Raw genomic sequence first — 22,062 nt, forward strand, 5'->3', positions numbered from 1 at the left:
CCTTTTTTTTTATCCTGTTTGAGTGTTTTTGCATAAGTAATTACGTTGTTCAGATTAATTTGCACGCTACTGTAAATCAGTAGTGGTTTTGAATTTCCCTTTCGAAAACTAAACCGACGTGTTTTTCCTCGAAGTCGTGTCACATACACATTTAAATTATTCAAGGTGGGAAGTTTTGAAATGAACGTATAGTACGTAGGTGAGAATTGAAAACGAGTAATCATTATCAACGGTGTTTCCCCCTCACGTGAACTCAAAAGATATCGAATCCACTTTCAAAATGAGTTCACTGTTATTAAGCTGAACCCCATATTTAGGCTACTGGCGTCAGTGACAAGCTATCTGTTCCACAAGGTTACTGACCAAAGAGCGGCCTAACATTGTGTTAGTTATAATACGGAGTGGTTCTTACATAACCATACCAATGTCTTGTCTACAATTCACAAATAGGTGAAGGCAAACTGATGAAATTCGCAGGAGGTCTACCTTGGCTCATGTGATACACGTGCGACAGAAGCAGAGTATTGATCTGTAGCACGTCAGCAGCCCAGCCCACCCAAGACCAACAACGAATGACGTGGTCGTTTCCTAGCCCATCGCACTGGGCTTCCAAGCCCACCGTAGCCCATCGCACTGCTCAGCACTTACAATGACATCAACCCGCCGCGCCGTTGTGGTTGCATTCTACAGCTTTTCTGCCTGTGCGCATTGCTGTGCATTCGCTTGACGTGTGGCTCTGTTTCAGAGACCAACTGCACGCACCTTCGTGTTGTATTTCCTGTAGCTTTGACTGATTCACGTATATCGTAATATCCATTGGCTGAGTGGTCAGACCTTCAGCCTGTCACGTAGGCTCTCCGGGTTCGAGTCCCGGTCATGCTTGGGTTTTTTCAACAGTAATCTCACTAGAGGTTTTGATTTATCTAGAGAAAATCAAAACTCGAGTGGGATTTAATTGACTATTACACGATTAGAAGAAAGTATATAGAGATTATAAGTAACAAAATACTCCAATACGAAAATACAACTGTCTTCAAATGTATTATTGTACCATCTCAACATTACGCTAGATGACAGTAGTGTTTTATGATTATGTTTTCTTGTTAACAGTTGTGCCAACTATGGAATCTTCATTGGACTCTGTGGACGGTTACTAGTCGAGAAGGCTTTGTTGATTCAGTTTCATTTTTATTAAAACATTTGCATTCCACTTCAATCATCCGGATCCCAGTAATCAACGTCACTTGACAGATGATTTTCAATAAATTTTAATACTAAACAATCTCTGATACGTGACTATCCACAATAGCATACAGCAGAAGCTATAACAAACATAACCGAAATAATATAAACAAGTGTTAGAAAAGTTTTAATTAGGGATGATGAAATAAACAAGAAAGGTTTTAATTAATGATGATGAAATAAAAAATAAATATGAATAATTAAAAAAAAAACAACGCTATACTGGAGAATTACCACGGTCACTTTGAACCGTGCCGTTACGTTTACCACCAAATTTAAGTAAATACACAATGTCACCAACATAAGAACATGACGTTGGTGTGTGGCGTAGTTGGCGGGAGACATTTTTTTTCTCTCTCTCTCTCTCTCTCTCTCTCTCTCTCTCTGCCTCCTTCGTTCTGAACATTACTGAGAGATAGCACCAGTGTTAGCTACAAAGTGTATTTGCGCAAATATATTGCAAGTAGATTACGTGACTTATTACGTGTCTTAGATGAGAATCTCGAGACAAAACATTTTTGTGCTATATTTCTTTTTTTTTCTCTCTCTCTCTCTGTCTACCTCCTTCGTTCTGAACATTATCGAGAGATAGCACCACTGTTAGCGACAATGTGTATTTGCGTAAATATTGCGAGTAAATTATGACGAGTACCTTAGATGAGAGGCTCGGGACAGAAACAGTTTTGCTGTAGCGCATGCGCGGACTTCTCATGTAGTGGGAGCGTGATCCTTACTTCAATTTTTTTTTAGTGTACATTGCAGATTAAATGATTGAGATCCCTTCTTGCTCCGGTTACAGACCTTGCATTTACGAAGGTTAGGTTAGGTTAGGTTAGCTTTGGTTAGGTTAGGTTAGCTTAGGTTAGCTTTGGTTAGGTTAGCTCAGCTTAGCTTAGCTTAGGTTTGGTTAGGTTAGGTTAGTTTTGGTTAGATTAGGTTAGCTTTGGTTAGGTTAGGTTAGGTTAGGTTAGCTTGATTTCATTCGTCCATGTAGTAGTTAAAATTATATAATATGACCGTTTTTGATTCGTAATACTGATAAAAAATAATAGGCCTGTAATGAAAGCGGTGAATAATGTCATGGTCCTTAAATTTTTTTTTTTCGTAGAAGACTAGGTATTTTTCTATAGGCCAGAAATAAAACAGCAACGCCGTCATAATTACGTACTTTACGCTTTGGCGAACATTTACCGGAAATTTACTTCCCGTCATTTTAATGGTATTCCGTGAAACACACCTTTTTTCCTGTTAATTTCCTTGTGATAACCTAGTTTATGATCTTACTACATCTTCATTTTCTTTTAATGCATTAAAAAAACCGCCGTTGCGCTACATAAAACCTGAACTTGACTAATGGAATGAATTATTTAAGAATATAGTCGCGAATTTGACTACCACCATTTCGATTATATTTTGTTTGATACGGCTCGGTACGGTCCGGTGACTAGTGGCCAGCGAGTAGCGTCGACTATCGATATTGGTCTGCCGTGGGTATTATCCAGTTGTTCCAAAAACAATTATTGAAAGTACAATTTTCAAATTTGAATGTTTTAGTGGTTGGTGGTTCAGTTGATGTTATAATGGACGTGTGCGTAAAAGAAGTGAACTCGTTAGTGTACATGGTGTATCCCTCAACTTATTCAGGATTTCCGAATGGTGCTCTTCATATATGACCAGTGATCTCTATTAATTCTTGTTCTTGAATGCCAATGCGAGTCATATTTGAAACTGCTGTGCATCGACTGGTGTGGTTTGTAATTTTCTGTTTTTTGACGTCCAGACCAGTGCAGTTTGAAACGTTGGCAAACAAAGAAACAAATGCTAGGGTAGTGATCAAAATAAACAAATGCTAGGGACGCGATAAAATTAAACAAATGCTAGGGACGCGATAAAATTGTGCGATAAGCAGCCATGATTGGTTGAAAGACGTCCTTTTGTACAGTTTTATTGGTCAAAAGTAGTGTGACGTAGTAAAAGTGTAATAGTCATTGAAAAATCACACTAGTGACGAACGAGGTTCACTTGGGGTTTTTCTCGGAGTTCTCCCGTTTCCCCAAATCGTACCTCCATTCCGTCTTCATTCCATAACACTCCTCGAACGCCGGCTGGCGACGCACGGAGGGGGCTGGCCCAGAGACGAGTGAGGTTGCTCGTTCGAAATCTGGGTACGCAGCAAACCTTAGTTTACGTAAAGATTAATTTTTGGTCCTACAGAATATATCTGTTATGGTAACAATGATTACCATAACAATTAATCTTTACGTAGATTCTTTGTCCAACAGTGCATATTACTATGGAATCCCGGCCACCAAGTCACTCAATTGAGTGCGCTCCTTGTATAATGACAATTGACTTAATGTATGTCAATATATATGTCGAACTTGGAGTGAGGCCACAAAGGGAAAAACAGTAGAGGAGAGGAATTCGATCCGGTGCTGTGGATAAAATCAAGGACCCGTAAGGAGTTTTAAACAAAAACGCACTTCCCGTGTGGTAGTATCACAGTCTAGTATATACAGTCGCGAAGCTCAATACGTAGTAAATATGCAAACATTAGATAGTTGCTCACCACTAGGATCGCTAATATCGCCTCATTACAGGCAATTCAAAATAGTACCGTCACAGTCTATTGTTTCTAGCACCCTCAAAACTCAAGTTTCGTGACTGTATATAGTAGACTGTGGTAGTATCACAGTCTACTATATACAGTCGCGAAGCTTGAGGTGATTTTTTGCAAATCTCGTGATAAAGCGCTCCAAGCGGTTAGCAACTAGAAACAATAGACTGTCCACGGTCGACTTTGGACTGTGTCGTATTTCCATCGAGTGCTAGCTCGTTGCGTATTTCACATTGATTATTGTGAAATGTTCGTTATTGGTTGTAATGAAAATGTTAATAGCTAAAATACAATAATTGGAATAATAATATTTTACTAGAGACGTAGAAAAATTAAGTTTGTTTTAATGAAATTTATTGATCACGTTTTATTTTCAATTCTGGTGGGATTATTATTGCTTAGGCCTACTTTTTTTTTCAAAGGATATGTTTTTAATTATAGCTGTTAATTTTGTTGTTATTTTTATTTGTTGCTTTACTAGAAACGTAGAAAAAGTCTGTTACAATAAAATTTATTGATCACGTTTTATTTCCAATTCTGGTGTGATTATTATTGCTTAACGCCATCCCACTTTGTTAACTACACTACACTACAAGTACCGGTACACGTAAGTTACTCCATTAATTCATATTTCCATTATAATTATTGTTGTAAAGAAAAATGCAAATTAATATTTATTGGTTTCATAGTTAATTATCGCTATAATCTTGAATGAGTGAAGCGATTATAGTAAATTTCAGTTCGTTTTGCACAAACAAAAATAATATTAACCTATTTCTTGCAGGTATCTTCGAGTTTATGGTGGAATTTAATATAGGCCTACTTCATTAAAATAATAAATTAACTTTATGCATTTGATATTTCAATAATGGAAGGAAGGTGTTAATTTTTCCAAAAGAGCACAACGAAAGTGTAACATATTTTGTCGTCTACTAGGAGAGAGATCTGCGATGATGAGGCGATAGTAGCGATCCTAGTGGTGGGCAACTACCCATGTTTGCATTTTAGTACATATTGAGCTTCGCGACTGTATATAGTAGACTGTGGTAGTATCAACACAATCAGGCTGGGCCGCACAGCTTTCTTCCTCTATGCATCCACTACAACTGACCACAAGCCTTAACATTCAGCAGAACACGCGGATGAGGAAGATGCTGCCCTTTATCACCAATATTTGGCAGTTCTTCGTAAAGCAGTAATTCACGAGGATTTATCACCACTTACGGAGCTTATTTCCGAAGACATTCTGAGCAAGAAAATGTAATATAAACATTTGTCCTAATCTCAATAAGTTATTTTCAAAGTTACACTAATTTGTAGTTGTTAGTAAAATACCTTTTTATCTTTAGTTTTAATGGTAAAAAAATATTACAGTATTAGAGAATGAACTATTCAGAAGTATAATTTCTTTAATTGGCTAGTGTTCTGAAGCTAAAAGTGTGTTGTTACTTATTGTTTTGTACAGATTTTATTTTTCAATTTTTAACTAAAAATTACATCATTCTTACGCACTTATCACAAAATTTCTTACAAATCATACGACTTTAGGAACTTGATTCTTTACAGTTTAATTATGCATCCTAAGTCTTAAAGAATTTGCAAGAATGAAGTGATTTGTAACAATAGTTGTCGTAAGTGCGTAGGAAAAAATGTAATTTTGTACTTAAAAATGGAAGAAAAAGACTATATGAAACAACTATGGAATTCACAACACATTTTTAGCTTCAGAATACTGGCTAAATAAAGAAATGATACTCCTCAATAGTTAGTTCTTTATCTGTAATATTCTTTTACTCTTAAAACTAAAGAATAATGGCATTTCACAAACAACCTCAAATTAGTGTAACTCTGAAAATATTGAGATTAGGACAAATGAAAACATCCCTCAAAGAAGGTTGTATATCACATTTGTATAATCTTTACAGAAAATAGAAAAAATTGTCAGTTCTTTCATGTACAACCTTATACTACCAGAAAATCAACATTGTCAAAAATGTGATATACAACCTTCTTTGAGGAAGGTCTTCAAATGTTTATATGACATTTTTGCTCAGAATATCTTCGGAAATAAGCTCTGTAAATGGCGGTAAATCCTCGTGAATCACCCTGTATATATGAGAGGTTAGGTGAAAGAACCAGGTAGCTCCACATTTTCCATATTTCAGGTTTTATACTCACATTATGTAGAAAAAAAATCATCTTTCATTTGGTAAAATAGTCTTGTACCTCCACAGCATACACTATACACAATTATAACTGGTAAAGTTCTGTCTCTTCCTGCCAGTATATTATCTTTGCGAAAAGAACAAAGTAGCTCCGGGCATCTCAGTATGTACCACCATGTGACATGCCACTTTACAACATTAGTGCGAAATTATGAAACTACCAGCAGATATAACTTCTGAATTAGAAGGGTAATGAAATATGCTATTGAGTTTCCAGAGCTGTCTACAAAGCAGAAAACGGACTAAAAATGTTAAATAAAACAAGTGAAAAGCTATGTACAGCTGTCAAAAGAAAAAGTGGCCGCTCTCCTGTATCAAAGTTCCCTTCGGGTATCTTCGCTACAATTCGGAGACAGGCGATGTTACATGTTGTTGGACCACGTTGCCTGATATCTACAGTTATAATTGAAGTATACTGTGTGTTATTCGATAGCATAATGGTAGCATTCAGGCGTCTTATTCATGAGGTCCTGCGTTCGACTACAACCTCGTGCTTTTTATGTCCTTTTTTGTTCTGTTTTTGAGAGAGACAAACTAGACATAATGGCTCCTTTCTCTTTTATGATTATTTTAGTAATTAACATCAGGTTCATTAATATATTATGCCATGACTTTATCATTATCATTATGATATTGTGGCTGCAAATGGAAAGAAAAAAGATTTTATTCTCAATAAAATATCTTTCGTGGCATAAACATAACAAATTTACTGGCGTCGGCCTTAAAATATTCAAACAATTAAGCGTTCAAAAAACAAAACAAAAAGCCACAATTCAATATTTAGTCTATCTTCCTCTTATCTCGATCATCTTGCAGTCGAGTGGGCATGGAATTGACTAGTCTTTGCAAATAGCGACTGTTCTTAGACACGATATTCCAGGCATTCTGAACATACACACATAAATGTTCTGTCCATGGGCAGGTCTTTAACTGCAAACCCAGCAATCTCCAATCTTTCCTATTTTCTGCCTTCCTCTTAGTCTCCGCATATGATCCACATATCCTAATGTCGTCTATTATTCTTTTCAACCAGAGACCCAACCAATTCCTTTTTCTCTTTCTAATCAGTTTCAGCATCATTCTTTCTTCACTCACTTTTTCAAACACAATTTTATTTCTTATTCTGCCTGTCCACTTTACACGCACCGTTCTTCTCCACATCCACATTTCAAATGCTTCAATTCGTTTCTCTTCATTTCGTCGTAATGTCCATGTTCCTTCCCCATACAATGCCACACTCCACACAAAGCACTTCACTAGTCTCTTCCTTAGTTCTTTTTCCAGAGGTCCGCAGAAGATCCTTCTTCTTCTATTAAAAGCTTCCTTTGTTCAAGTTTGCAGTTTTCTTAGGAAGGATAGGCCTAAATGCGGTAACATCCCGTTGCTTTCCGCACACCACAATCTCTTTCGCATTTTATTAAATTCCAAGGGGCCCAAGCGTGGAGATGAGGAGAGTGGATTTGACTAATTGGGCCCTCCGGACTTCACCGAAAGTCACGGCAAGGGTTAAATATTAATTCTATCAGGATGTTTGACCCGGTCAGAGACCGGGAAATCTCAATTAGCCTTTGCCCCCCGCATCCTGGACTAGCTTCTACGAATCATCAGAAGATCTTAGAGTGTGATTGGGCCAATTTTTCCAAAAATGTTTCCACACTTTTGCTCTCGTAGCTCAGCGGACGAACGTCGGAATTTAGATGTCAACGTCTCAGGTTCAATTCCTCGTTACTCCTTTTCATTTTATTGTGGTTCAAGATAGTATAATGTAATAATACAAAAAGAAAAACTAATACCAGTATTATGCAACTGGATTTTTCCAAACCTAATATTAAATTTATATTATTTATATCGCTAAAGAGCGATTACAATATAAATAACTTGAATATTATTTATACAGTCTCACTAAAGAACGATAACAGAATATAAATGATAAATATCGGTTTGTTTAATTAATATATTGCGAAAGAACAATAACAATATAAATAACTTGAATATTGTTTTATAATGCTAATGAAGGAAAACAGAATATAAATGATAACTTGAATATTATTTATATCGCTAAAGAACGATAACAATATAAAAAACCTGAATATTATTCATATCGGAATTTCACAGATTTATTACAGATGTATTTAAGGAATTGTAGAAGAATAGTAATTAGTAACAGTGTCCTATTTATTCTTCTTGGAGCCAAATTTGTAACTTTTAAAAGTGTGGTTACTATGTTGAAGTGTATGTGTTGTAACGGATGCTTGATTTGTTATGTATGTGAGTCAGTTATGTGATGCTTGATGTCGTCGCAATGTCGTAATTATGGTTTGATTGTGTTTGTGTGACTATTGTGTATTAATTTATGATGTATGGTACGGAAAGCTGCATATTTGTGTTATAGAAGTGTTACGTATGTGTGTTGTTAATGTTTTTGTATGTTACAAATTGATACCTGATATTTGTTTTGCAATCGCAATGCCTAATTTACGAATTGTTTATGTTTTGTTTACATCGCGTAAGTTAATTTAATTTTCTTTTCCATTTCTCTTTATGCTTATCTTTTTTGTGTATAAAACTATAGCTCTAACATACATATGTAAAATACGGCAAACCCCCATTGGAAATACAATAATAATTATTATTCATATCGTTATAATACGATAACAGAATACAAATGATGACCTGAATTTTGTTCATATCTCTAAAGAACGATAACAAAATATAAATAACGTGATATCCATAAAGAACGATAACTGGATATAAATGATAATTTGAATATCATTTACATCGCTAAAGAAAGATTAAAAAATAAAATGAAAACTTGAAGAAGGCCCGAACCCACGACCTTTGAATCATTAAACAAGCACTCTACCACTGGTCCACGAGGCGTAGATATGGAACACTTTCATAATTCCGGAACTGCTTGTACAAGCACATGCATCGTGTAACATCGCCGCGACCCGAAGTGGACTTTGAAAATTCGCTGTTCACGAGTGCGGCCACTTTTTTTTTTGACAGCTGTACATTACATAAAAGTGAACATTTGTACCAATTAAATACTTAAAAGGTCAAAATACAACAGTGTTCATAAGTGAAGATTAAAAATAATGGAGATAATTATTACAGTTGTCTGACACTATTTTAATTTGTACCAATGTTTTGTTTATAGCAATGTAGTAATTTTGTATCATACTGGTTAAGTGGAAGAGAAGGCCGAATGGCCTTTACTCTGCCAGTTAAAATAAACCATTATTATTATTATTATTATTATTATTATTATTATTATTATTATTATTATTATTATTATTATTAAATGATACTCGGGAGGACATTAAACGCAGAATAAATATGGGAAATGCCTGTTATTATTCGGTTGAGAAGCTTTTATCATCTAGTCTGCTGTCAAAAAATCTGAAAGTTAGAATTTATAAAACAGTTATATTACCGGTTGTTCTTTATGGTTGTGAAACTTGGGCTCTCACTTTGAGAGAGGAACATAGGTTAAGGGTGTTTGAGAATAAGGTGCTTAGGAAAATATTTGGGGCTAAGAGTGATGAAGTTACAGGAAAATGGAGAAAGTTACACAACGCAGAACTGCACGCATTGTATTCTTCACCTGACATGATTAGGAACATTAAATCCAGACGTTTGAGATGGGCAGGGCATGTAGCACGTATGGAAGAATCCAGAAATGCATATAGAGTGTTAGTTGGGAGGCCGGAGGGAAAAAGACCTCTAGGAAGACCGAGACGTAGATGGGAAGATAATATTAAAATGGATTTGAGAGAGGTGGGATATGATGATAGAGAATGGATTAATCTTGCTCTGGATAGGGACCAATGGCGGGCTTATGTGAGGGCGGCAATGAACCTCCGGGTTCTTTAAAAGCCAGTAAGTAAGTAAGTAAGTAACTAAGTAAGTATTATTATTATTATTATTATTATTATTATTATTATTAAAAAACGTATTAAAACTTGCAAATGGCTTTTAAGGATCCCGGAGGTTCATTGCCGCCCTCACGTAAGCCCGTCATCGGTCCCTATCCTATGCAAGATTAATCCAGTCTCTACCATCATTTCCCACCTCCTCAAATTAATTTTTACAGACTATTATCCTCCCATCTACGTCTCGGCTTAATAAACATGTATATATGGAACAAATATTGAAATCAATGTTACATTACACAGATTTGGTGGAATAATCAGATAGATCCATGAGATTTAAAATAGTGATATTTGGCACAGATATTACAACAGATTTTTATTTTCTAAGCGAAGTAATTCTAAATGTCTTACTACAAACTATGTGAAAGTTTTGAATTCATAGAAAAGAGCATACATTATAAAATAGTTTTTTTTAATTGTCTCGAAATGCTTTAAAATGAAGGTACCTGGTTATATAAATTTTAAATGATGTATTATTTAACGACGCTCGCAACTGCTAAGTTTATATCACAGCGTCGCCGGTGTGCCGGAATTTTGTCCCGCAGGAGTTCTTTTACATGCCAGTAAATCTACTGACATGAACCTGTGGCATTTAAGTACACTTAAATGCCAGGGACCTGAGCCGGGATCGAACCCGCAACCTCGAGCACTATACCGACTGGGCTACCCAGGCGTAGTATCTTGATATCTCCTCTCATGTTCGAACATTGCATGACACTAATCTGTGACAATGGTTGCGTAAGTTAAGATGACGGCCCATTCTCTTGTTAAACAATATGTTTCGAAAAATTTCATCCTTGAAGGAAATTAGACTTATTCCATCGGCTTGCACACATACGTCAGCACATGGGGCCGACCTTATTTAGATAAAGAAAGTCACTTTTACATATCCAAAGTAAGTAATAGCAGTCCCTTGCTTGACAGGTTAACAAATACAATTTAGTAACGCACGTACTGTATAGAAGAGGTTACTTTACAAGTGCAGGGAATAATCCTTTTTCAGTGATCAAACAATACCACGTAGAAGAAAATTGGTGTTGGATTTGTTGTATCCTGTAAGTAAGAAATTTATCTTCAGTTTCGCTATAATTCCTTACACATACCGACATTCTATATCACAAAGCCAGGGTTCATTATTCAGATCACATAATGCACTGAATATTTCTGTACAGCTACTGAATCATAATAGTACATTATGCAAAGAGCCTATAATGATAGTAATCAAGAAGCGAGTATGGATGTTTATGAAACGAGTGCAAGCGAGTTTCATAATTTTCATACGAGCTTTTTAATTACCATTATAGGCGAGTTTCATACGACTTTTTATGCTCGACCATATTTCTAACTTGAAATTATTCATTTTATTTATATCTAACTGACCTTGAGCAATACCTCGTAACTTGTGACATGTGCGCAGACGCGAAAGTATTGATTTTTTTCCGAGGAACAGATGTCCACATTGATCTTGATAGCCTATAAGAACCTACAGAGTAAACTAAATATTAACTTTGATATAACATTGAAATTAAATTAGACATTGAAAAACGAGATGAAAAATTGAATTTATTTGAATATTATTTACAATTAACGCTAATTATTATAGTAACAGAACATAACCTTCTGCGACAGTATTGGATTTCCAGCCTCCGTGACTTTTCGCTAATTCTCTTTTGATTGCATATCCGAGAATAATCGATACTTGTGGTTTTATAACGGCACAAAGCTGACTTGTCATTGGCTGAACACCTGTACTTTAAAGAGTAGGTGTACTTTAATGACATGCATTAAAGGACTGCTACCAGGTGTATAATTACTACATTTCGGCATGGTCGAGCATAAAATATCATCTTTCGAAATTCGGGTTTGCATTTTTTTAGAGAGTCCAAGAAGTGCATAGAAATACGTAGTCTGTCAAGAAATTAGTTTATAATATTATACTCACTAATGTTAATGTTTTTTTAATACAATAACTCTATAGATCACCGGTGTAGCTCAATCGGCTGACGCGTTTGTCTGTCGATCCAGAGTTGCGCTCGGGCGTGGGTTCGATTCCCGCTCGGGCTGATTACCTGGTTGGGCTTTTTCCGGGGGTTTTCTGCAACCATAAGGCGAATGTCAGGTAATCTATGGCGAATTCTCGGCCTCATGTCGCCAAATACCATCTAGTCATCACCAATGTCATCGACGCTAAATAATCTAGTTGGTCCACAAACTGGGAGCGAGAACCAGAAGGAGAACGGGAAGCGAAGAATGTGAACGTGAATATATTTTATTCACAATAAACCGAGATCGAAAACGGCTATGTATGTCAACAATTATATTTAAAGTCGATATTACGTATTCTGATATTATTTATATATATAATTTGAACTGGTAATCGAAATTACGGGAAAACGACTGCACGGATTTAAATAAATGACCCCTCATTTTGAAGCTTGGAACTCAAAGTTTTTCGGAAAAATAGTAGTTTTCAGTGAAATGTCAATTCTTAAACATAATTTTCCTATTTTCCAAAATCCATCTGTCGTCAGTTTTGAGAACTAGCTAATAGCATTCACGGCCTACTTGATATTCTCTTCGCTTTTTTTTATAAAGGAGAAGCGAAGCGAGCATCAAGTCGGCCGTGTTGCATTTCAGAACAAAACAAAGCACATACTACAGTAAACAATATTAACGCAGGCCATGATCTGCAAGAATGCACACATATTTAGAGCTCAAATTAAATTGGTTATTAAAAACTTAACTTACTAAAAATAATTTACAGGTTCGATTCTGTGGTGTGTAATTTTCTGGGTACAGCTGTGTATTGGATATTAAAAACTACAAAACTTGAGGTGGTTTGATGACATTATTACCATTAGAAATGAAATATTATTGTAGTTAATGCCATGATGTGACTATTTTTCATTAATTATACATATTAATGCTATATTGATGATATGAAAGTGAAACGTTTTGGGGTTATATAAGTAGATGTAGAGAATAACTTAAATTAGATTTTGATTTCTATATTTTACTGAGTGGCGGCTATATAGTATATATAGTATATGTTACTGAAAGCTGTAAAACTTATGTAAGATAATAAATAATATTATTAAAAATCAAATATTTTTATAATTATTAATTAAGAGGGGTTGGGTCTTTTTCATATATTTAATGGCGGTTGGTGTAGATATTTATATGCGTGGTTCTCTTCAGTATTGGCTCGATAGAGAGTATCTTTCATTGTTATGGAAGCAAATAACTTTCCGAATGTCTTGTATTCTTCATTGAAAATAAATCTGAAAAATGTTTATTTGAACGTCTAATGAACTTAGTTTGCAGCATTTGTTGCACAAGCCACTAGTTTGTGTATAATTGACCAATGGCATTCTCTCGTGAGTACAAGCTAGCCAACATAAACACAAGTTAACCAACTATGAAATTTAAGGAATGGAATATTTAAGAATTCAATTCCCTGGTAGTCTAGTCACATATACACGTAGTATATATCGAAAGCGATTCTACAAAATGTCTAGGTTAGTTACAAGAAATAAATGAAGAAGAAATTATGTCACGGCCTCCTTGCTACAAAATAATACGACCACAAAATAGCTTTATGACGACAACAGAATGAATCTAGTAGGCTGTAATAGGAAACGAGAACGGCAAAGTTAAAACTTGGCCAACTTTTAGGCTACGTTCCAGTTCCCGGGCTCCGGCACACTTCTCGTTAATCGTAAATGTTCATATTAAAAATACATTTATTATAATCTTTCCGTTCTCGTTGTCGTTTCCGTTCCCGGTTTATTGTGGACTAGCCTTAAAATTATTCGATGAAAGAGTAGTGGAACGGAGAAAAATTCTCTCCGGCACCGGGATTTGAACCCGTGTTTTCAGCTCTAATGCTGATGCTTTATCCACCAAGCCAACCGGATTGTTGTTTTCGATGTCATAGAGTTTTGTATTTTTCGAATGGGGTTAATTACCGACACAGTACTGGTGGTTGCAAACAAATGTTTCGTCCAAAAAGGGTCGCGCATTCAAGAAGTTTGGGAACCACTGGTTTAAACAACGCTCCACATTTTCAACACTGTCGTGAAGGTAGATTAGTTTAAACTATTGTTTAAACCCAAGCTGTGAGTTTCTGAGTTTAAACCATTCAGTTGGTAATCCTGTATAATTTATTAAAGTTCATGTTAATTTTTGTTAATAATTAATTTTTCTTTTATTTTATTTAGTATGTAAGATCATTATTTTACTTAATATCTTACAAATTAAATAATATTAATTACATTCCTGTTATTGCATTAAAATTTTGAAACAGTAAAAACAAAAGACTGTAGAGTAAGGTTGCGTATATCGCACCACTTGGGCATTTATAATTTTTATTGAACAATACAATTTTTATTTTCTGCATTCCTTTACAGAAATACATTCCCAGAACATTTACCTTTCATGTAAAAAAGAATCTTTGAATTTGATTTAATATTTTTGAAGTAGAATGACATTTTCGAAACACTTGTCAGTGGTGCCATTTAGGCAACTAGTTTCCTAAATAGCACCTGCGGTTTCTTAAATCGCACCTCTTTAACTGCAGGGAACAGGATCAAGGAAAGCTTTTAATATTGAACATATTGAACAGTATTTAATATGAATAATGTAATAAATGCAAATTACAAGTTTATTGAAATTAATGAAAGAGAGTAACGCATTTTGAAATGAAACTGAAAAAAATAGAGCATAAATTACCTAACATTTAAACTTCCTGAATGTGTTTTTTATTGTTACACATTTGCCATGTGCTTCACCAGGCAGTTCAGACTGTAAACTGCGTCACCTTTTCTCCACGATTATTTCGAAGCCACCTAAGAACTGCTTCATGATTTAGCTGTCTGAAATGGTTTGAAGATAGAAACATCTAAAGGCTGGGCCTCTGAGTATTATGACGAGGAAGCTGAAATAGGAGCACATCATTTTCCCGAGATAATCTAGCTTCTAATTTTTTAGAATGGTTCGTATAGGTGGACATACAGAAGCAGCACTTTTTTCTAGGGCAGGTTTGAGTGGCAAATAAAATGTTTGAGCTATTCGACAAATAGTTCACTGTTGATGTAACTTGAATCAGAGCAAACAAATAACCATCCTGGAAGAACACCAGCTGATAATGTAGGATGCACTGTTTGAAGTTTAAAAATATTCATAGGTGGCACAAAATATCTGGAGCGCTTGTACAACACACACTTGTTGTATTAACGCCCTTTTCACCACTTGATATTGCACCCATCTGATACATTCCTCGTTCAGTTAAAAATTTCTGGCCTTCTTTTGTACGGTTAGAATTGCTACAGTTGCTCATATCGCACCGGTGCGAATTAGGCACCTACAAAGTAGTGCGAATTAAGAAACTACGTCATAAGTTATTATTTCCTTCATTCTAGTCTATAATCACCTCATGTTCGAAAATCGTACTAAGTTAAATGTTCTTTAATATTTCTTTTAACCAATAACATCTTAAGATTATGGATTCCTTAGCATACAAATCCGTTATTTAGTTACAAAATGTTAGCTAAATATACATCCACCTGAGCGATTATATTAAATATTCTATCACCACGTTGCTAGCACAAAGAAGTGGCAGAAATCAAGTGACATGGTGGAAGTTCATATGGTAGATTGTAACAATACCACTAGATGCTACACTACTACAGTTACTTGTCTTAAACTAGCAGTGGTGCCATTTAGGAAGCGGTGCGATTTATGCTACTCTACCCTAATCAGGCAGTTTGATTTCTTGGCTTGTAGGCATATGACTGGTTTGAAAAATAATTTAACAAAATGAAGGGAAAAAACAGCGAAAGGACTAAAAATTTGAGAGAAGGGTAATAAAAATTAATTTTATAAGTAGTAAAGGAAAGAAAGAAGTTACAGAGAACAAAAAAAAACTGATTTAGTCACATCAAGACTAAAATAAGAAGAATGTAAACAGCTTGCTGAAAAGTTCAATTAAAAAAAGTGTAATATTCAGAGGCTGGAAGACTATTAAAGGAAAATATGATACCAAAAAAGGCATGTAAAAAAAGTTCACTTAAGAAAAAAAGTCACATTCCAAGAACTAGTAGTGGACCAAGTAGTCCTCAAAGGTCACGATCCACAATAGGAAATTAAAAGATTTGTTAGCGTCACAGGTGGACGAAGCCTAAGCCTACTTAAAAAATCACTCTCCTTCCATTCTCTGAAAATGACTTAGGCCTACTCTTGGACTAAAAGTTCTTGCGCTGGGTAAAATTCTTATATCTTCAGCTTCAATCTTGTTAGAAATATCCATGAATTCCTCCATCACTTACAATTATTAGCAATATTTCTCTCCAATAAACAGTTCATTTTTAGCATATAGCAAGAAGTTAAACCATTTTTCATAGTTTAAGCTATCAAACTTGGGGTTCAAACTGGACTAGCGATTAAACTTAGAAAGACAGCTAGGCTGTTTTTAATCTTACTTACTTACTTACAAATGGCTTTTAAAGAACCCGAAGGTTCATTGCCGCCCTCACATAAGCCCGCCATTGGTCCCTATCCTGTGCAAGATTAATCCAGTCTCTATCATCATACCCCACCTCCCTCAAATCCATTTTAATATTATCCTCCCATCTACGTCTCGGCCTCCCTAAAGGTCTTTTTCCCTCCGGTCTCCCAACTAACACTCTATATGCATTTCTGGATTCGCCTATACGTGCTACATGCCCTGCCCATCTCAAACGTCTGGAATTTAAGTTCCTAATTATGTTAGGTGAAGAATACAATGCATGCAGTTCTGTGTTGTGTAACTTTCTCCATTCTCCTGTAACTTCATCCCGCTTAGCCCCAAATATTTTCCTAAGCACCTTATTCTCAAACACCCTTAACCTATGTTCCTCTCTCAGAGTGAGAGTCCAAGTTTCACAACCATACAGAAGAACCGGTAATATAACTGTTTTATAAATTCTAACTTTCAGATTTTTGGACAGCAGACTGGATGATAAGAGCTTCTCAACCGAATAATAACACGCATTTCCCATATTTATTCTGTGTTTAATTTCCTCCCGAGTATCATTTATATTTGTTACTGTTGCTCCAAGATATTTGAATTTTTCCACCTCTTGGAAGGATAAATCTCCAATTTTTATATTTCCATTTCGTACAATATTCTGGTCACGAGACATAATCATATACTTTGTCTTTTCGGGATTTACTTCCAAACCGATCGCTTTACTAGCTTCAAGTAAAATTTCCGTGTTTTCCCTAATCGTTTGTGTATTTTCTCCTAACATATTCACGTCATCCGCACAGACAAGAAGCTGATGTAACCCGTTCAATTCCAAACCCTGCCTGTTATCCTGAACTTTCCTAATGGCATATTCTAGAGCGAAGTTAAAAAGTAAAGGTGATAGTGCATCTCCCTGCTTTAGCCCGCAGTGAATTGGAAAAGCATCAGATAGAAACTGACCTATACGGACTCTGCTGTATGTTTCACTGAGACACATTTTAATTAATCGAACTAGTTTCTTGGGAATACCAAATTCAATAAGAATATCATATAATACTTCCCTCTTAACCGAGTCATATGCCTACCTACGTAAATATTATTATATTTGGTCCTACGGAATATATCTGTTATGGTAACAATTAACCTGTTTTTGTCTGCGCCACAGTTTAAACTCAAGCAAAGTTGAAATATAGTTAAACTAGTATTGAAAATATAACCCTTAACATTAGTGCGAAAAGTATTTTATGCTCGACCATGCCGAAATGTAATGATTATACATCTGGTAGCAGTCCTTTAATGCATGTCATTAAAGTACACCTATTCATTAAAGTTCAGGTTTTCGATTATTCTCGGATATGCAATCGAAAGACAACTATCGAAAGGTCACGGAGGCTGGAAATCCAATACTGTCGCAGAAGGTTATGTTCTGTTACTGTAATAATTAGCGTTAATTGTAAATAATATTCAAATAAATTCAATTTGTCATCTCGTTTTTCAATGTCGAATTCAATTTCAAGGTTATATCAAGATTAATGTTTATCTTACTCTCTAGATTATATCAAGGTCGTCGACATTCGTTCCCGGAAAAAATCAATACTTTCGCGTCTGCGCACATCTCACATTTCATGAGGTAGGCTATTGCACTCACTCACATAACAGTAACATGAATACTTATGAATAATTTGAAGTTAGAAATATGGTCGAGCATAAAAAGTCGTATGAAACTTACCTATAATGGTAATTAAGACGCTCGTATGAAAATTATGAAACTCGCTTGCGCTCGTTTCATAAACATCCTCGCGTCTTAATTACTACCATTATAGGCTCGTTGCATAATGTACTATTAACACTATTTTTAACAGTTCATGCTAATAATTTGTTTCCCCCCTCCACATCTCATACGCCAGCTATCGTAACCAATGAATAAGGCATTCGATACACACACACGTCATCAACTTTTTGTGTCGATTGCAATAATAGTAATTGTTATTGATTTGGAAGAATAATACTGTAGAAATTAATTAATTAACTTTTTTGCTCTCTTTCCGTGTTGCTTAACATTTAAGTTTATGATTGGACGCACAGTTATGTAAGCAAGGACAAAACAATTTTTCAAAGACATAGATATGAAAATTATTACCTTCACAACTCGTGATAAGTATTCCAGTTTTCGTAGTTGTTACGAAACAAATAATGGAGAAAGAAATGTAGGATCAAACAGGGCTAACATACAGCAAAAAAAGTCGGGCTAATTTGATACAGACTTAAAAATGTACTGAAGAAGACTCATTTTGAAAATGTTTAAAACTGCAATTATGAAAGTACATTTTATGCTCTTTACGGAGCAATATTACACAAATTAAAAAAAAAAAAAAAAAAAAAAAAAAAAAAACATTATCAGCCTCAGAAGCGTATTAAAAAAGGCAGTTTTGTCTCTTACTAAAATTTGATGTGTTGCTTGGTTACTTTTGTTATTGCTTTTATTTTATTGGGTTATTTTACGACGCTGTATCAAAATCTAGGTCATTTAGCGTCTGAATGAAATGAAGGTGATAATGCCGGTGAAATGAGTCCAGGGTCCAGCACCGAAAGTTACCCAGCATTGAGGATGGGTTGAGGGAAAACCCCGGAAAAAACCTCAACCAGGTAACTTGCCCCGACCGGGATTCGAACCCGGGCCACCTGATTTCGCGGCCAGACGCGGTGACCGTTACTCCACAGTTGTATACTTGTTATTGCTCTTGAAGGAATAAAGATGGGATATGTTTTTTTTTTTTTAAATTTCTCTTTTACTCAGAAAATTGTCGGCTTCATTTTTCTCTGAAGAAAAGCTGTGAATGTTGAGCAGTTTAGAAGTAATTAGGACTATTGTGATACACCAGAAGGGCTATTATTACATTATGTTTACTAAGAAACAAATTGACCAAGTTGATCAATTTTCTAACTTAAAGTAAGTTATTCCCTCTTGAGGTGTAGTTCATAATTTCTCAGCTCTTGAGGGATGTTTGAATTGAGGTGTTGAAACCTACAATACAGTACGCCTGTAAGTTAAAAAAAATTACATATATAGACTTATTTTTACTTATTTATCTAACAATTTTAGCTTAATAATTTATTAATTATTTTATATAAGACCCGTCTACGTATGTGCTTTTCTATGTGTTACCTGCTTATCGGACTGTTACTAACATGATTAAAAAAATAGCTTCATAGTAATTCTTCTTACTGCTAAAATTTAAAACAACTTTGGAAAATATACTGATGATTATTTATTTTAGAAATACAAACTGTATCATAATTTTTTGAATCCATCTCCTTACATACAAAACATTATTTGGACATAAAGCAATTTTCTAGCATAGGCAATAAGGTATTAAAGTTTCAGTAAACTGTATAAATTTTTATGGGAAAAAGAGATCATTATGTATGTGTTCTAATGCCTACCCACTTCACTTAACGTGATTCGGGTTCCACATACTGGTGATAGATGGCAGGACTGTGACCCAATTTCAAGTTGCACACCATTTCGGCGGGCCACATTATGCATGATGTGTATCTGTGAAGAGTTATGTCGTGTACTAGGGTGAGTGTATATGTAAGTGTTCGTGTAAGTGTATTGTAGGGAATGGGTGAGGATGATAAAGGCGAGAAAGGGAGAAGGGAAACCCGGTGCCGGCACGTAGCCTACTCCTGTCGAATAGCACCAAGGGGGCCGCCAGGCTTAACGTCCTCATGCGACGGACAAATCACTATCAACAGTAACATATGCCTTCTCTTCATATGCACTGCAGAGAGATTTCGTTTTGAAGATAAATAATGTTTATGCACGCGCTACTCGACGCATCGCGAGCAGTCAGACATAAACGTTTAACAAGTAATGATATCTTGTTGACTCATTCTATTAAAATGTTTCGTTTTTTCAACATGAAGTATAATCTATTTAGACGATTTCATACACTGCAACTACCCACTTATCTCTTAAAGAAAAAAAGTTTATCGCTGATTGATTTTTCTACTGGAAATAATAATATGCGTTACAAGAGCGGTATGTTGAAGTTTTCATGTTCAAAGAAAAGTTTGAAAAAGCGAAACGTAGTTGAGCTTTTTTAATTTCCGAGAATTGAAAGAAAACATACCGCTCGTGTATCGTACATTGTTTTGTGCGAAGATCGTTTATTACATACCTGAAAGAGAATTTTCTAATTAGTTGCAATGAAATCTCCATCTTGGTTTCTGTTCAATGACGGCAAATTTGCAAAACAAAAATATCTATCTTCAACATTGTTGCTTTAAAATGTTTTCTGTGTTTACTATATTCCAGCAGACCGTGATATACGTCTGTCTTCCCCCCCCCCAGTCTATGATGAGTCTGGAATCTTGTTGATTTTTCACGGCTTCCTTAATGTTACTTGCATCACGAACGCAGTAACTTTAGTGGAGTTGTAGAGTTTACTTAATTTTTGCAAATATTTAAAAACAATAATTAACAGTGCAATTTAGGTGAAATTGCAGTGGTAAGTTTCCAATTTATAATTATTACTATATTGAACGTCTCTAAAAATAATATGTTAAAAGCCTAAAGCAGTAAAATCAATATGTCACTTAAGTGGTAAGAAGAGGGAAATTGTTATGGGTGTTAGGTTGGGAATACTGAATATGGAATTTTAGACTTTCCGCGGATTGGTTTTATGCGGAAACCAAGCAAATACGCACGATCTCGCACAAAACATATTTTCCCACATTACAATACTATGAACCAAACCTCAATTAAGAAGTGTTACATTTTTTATACTGCGGCGACTCAAAGATCTTAAAATCTACAAACAATACTGTCCAATATGCTTTTTTCCTTATTAGAATCTGACTACTACTTTTTGAGTTATTATTAAGTATATAAAATGTGAAAATATTCTGCTTCATTGAAGCCTTCTTCCGTTATTGGCTGACAGCTAGGGAGGAGGAGATGAATAGTTTATTGTGTTACTCTTTAAGATTGACGCATGCGCAGACCAAAGGAGTTTATTACGTTGTTCCCCTATAGCAATGTTGTCACTAGTTTTTGAATGACTTATGTATAAGAATCGTCTTATAAAGCGTTTTAAAACGTTTAACAATAAATAGACCTTCGTAAATAGAATAATTACATTTCAAGTAAGTGAAATATAAGACATTACTAATGTATGGAAAATTCTTAATAATGGTAGCAACATGCACGTTGTTTAACGTAGGATTATTAATGTTCCCTATTATAATGGATCTTGATAAAACGAAGAAATAGAAAAAGAAATGCTTAAGGGGAGGCAGAGGTGAAATTTTGAACAAAAACTGAAGAAAAAATGAAAATTTGTTTGTTTTTTTTTTTTTTTCATTTTTATTATCTTTATTTTCATATTCCGATGTTAGTTTTTGATTTTGTGCCCTTTAAAAGTATGAAATTAAAACCAAGATAACTGTATTACTATATTATTCCCATAATAAACTAATACTTATCATTATTTATATACCTTCTCTGAACATATAAATAAAAAGAAATATTGA

The 22,062-nt window shown here is 35.0% G+C and overlaps 1 protein-coding gene across 1 annotated transcript in view; it reads left to right on the top strand.

Annotated features, from left to right (window-relative positions):
* Positions 1-10,924: 10,924 nt before the first annotated feature.
* LOC138716078 (very long chain fatty acid elongase 4-like) overlaps positions 10,925-22,062 on the top strand; it is a 53,414-nt gene continuing 42,276 nt past the window's right edge. Inside the window, exon 1 of the mRNA XM_069848954.1 lies at positions 10,925-11,074. The gene's annotated coding sequence lies outside the window, so the exon portion shown is untranslated. The remainder of the gene's footprint in view (positions 11,075-22,062) is intronic.

This window comes from Periplaneta americana, chromosome 2 (genome assembly GCF_040183065.1).
Source record: "Periplaneta americana isolate PAMFEO1 chromosome 2, P.americana_PAMFEO1_priV1, whole genome shotgun sequence".
NCBI lineage: Eukaryota > Metazoa > Arthropoda > Insecta > Blattodea > Blattidae > Periplaneta > Periplaneta americana.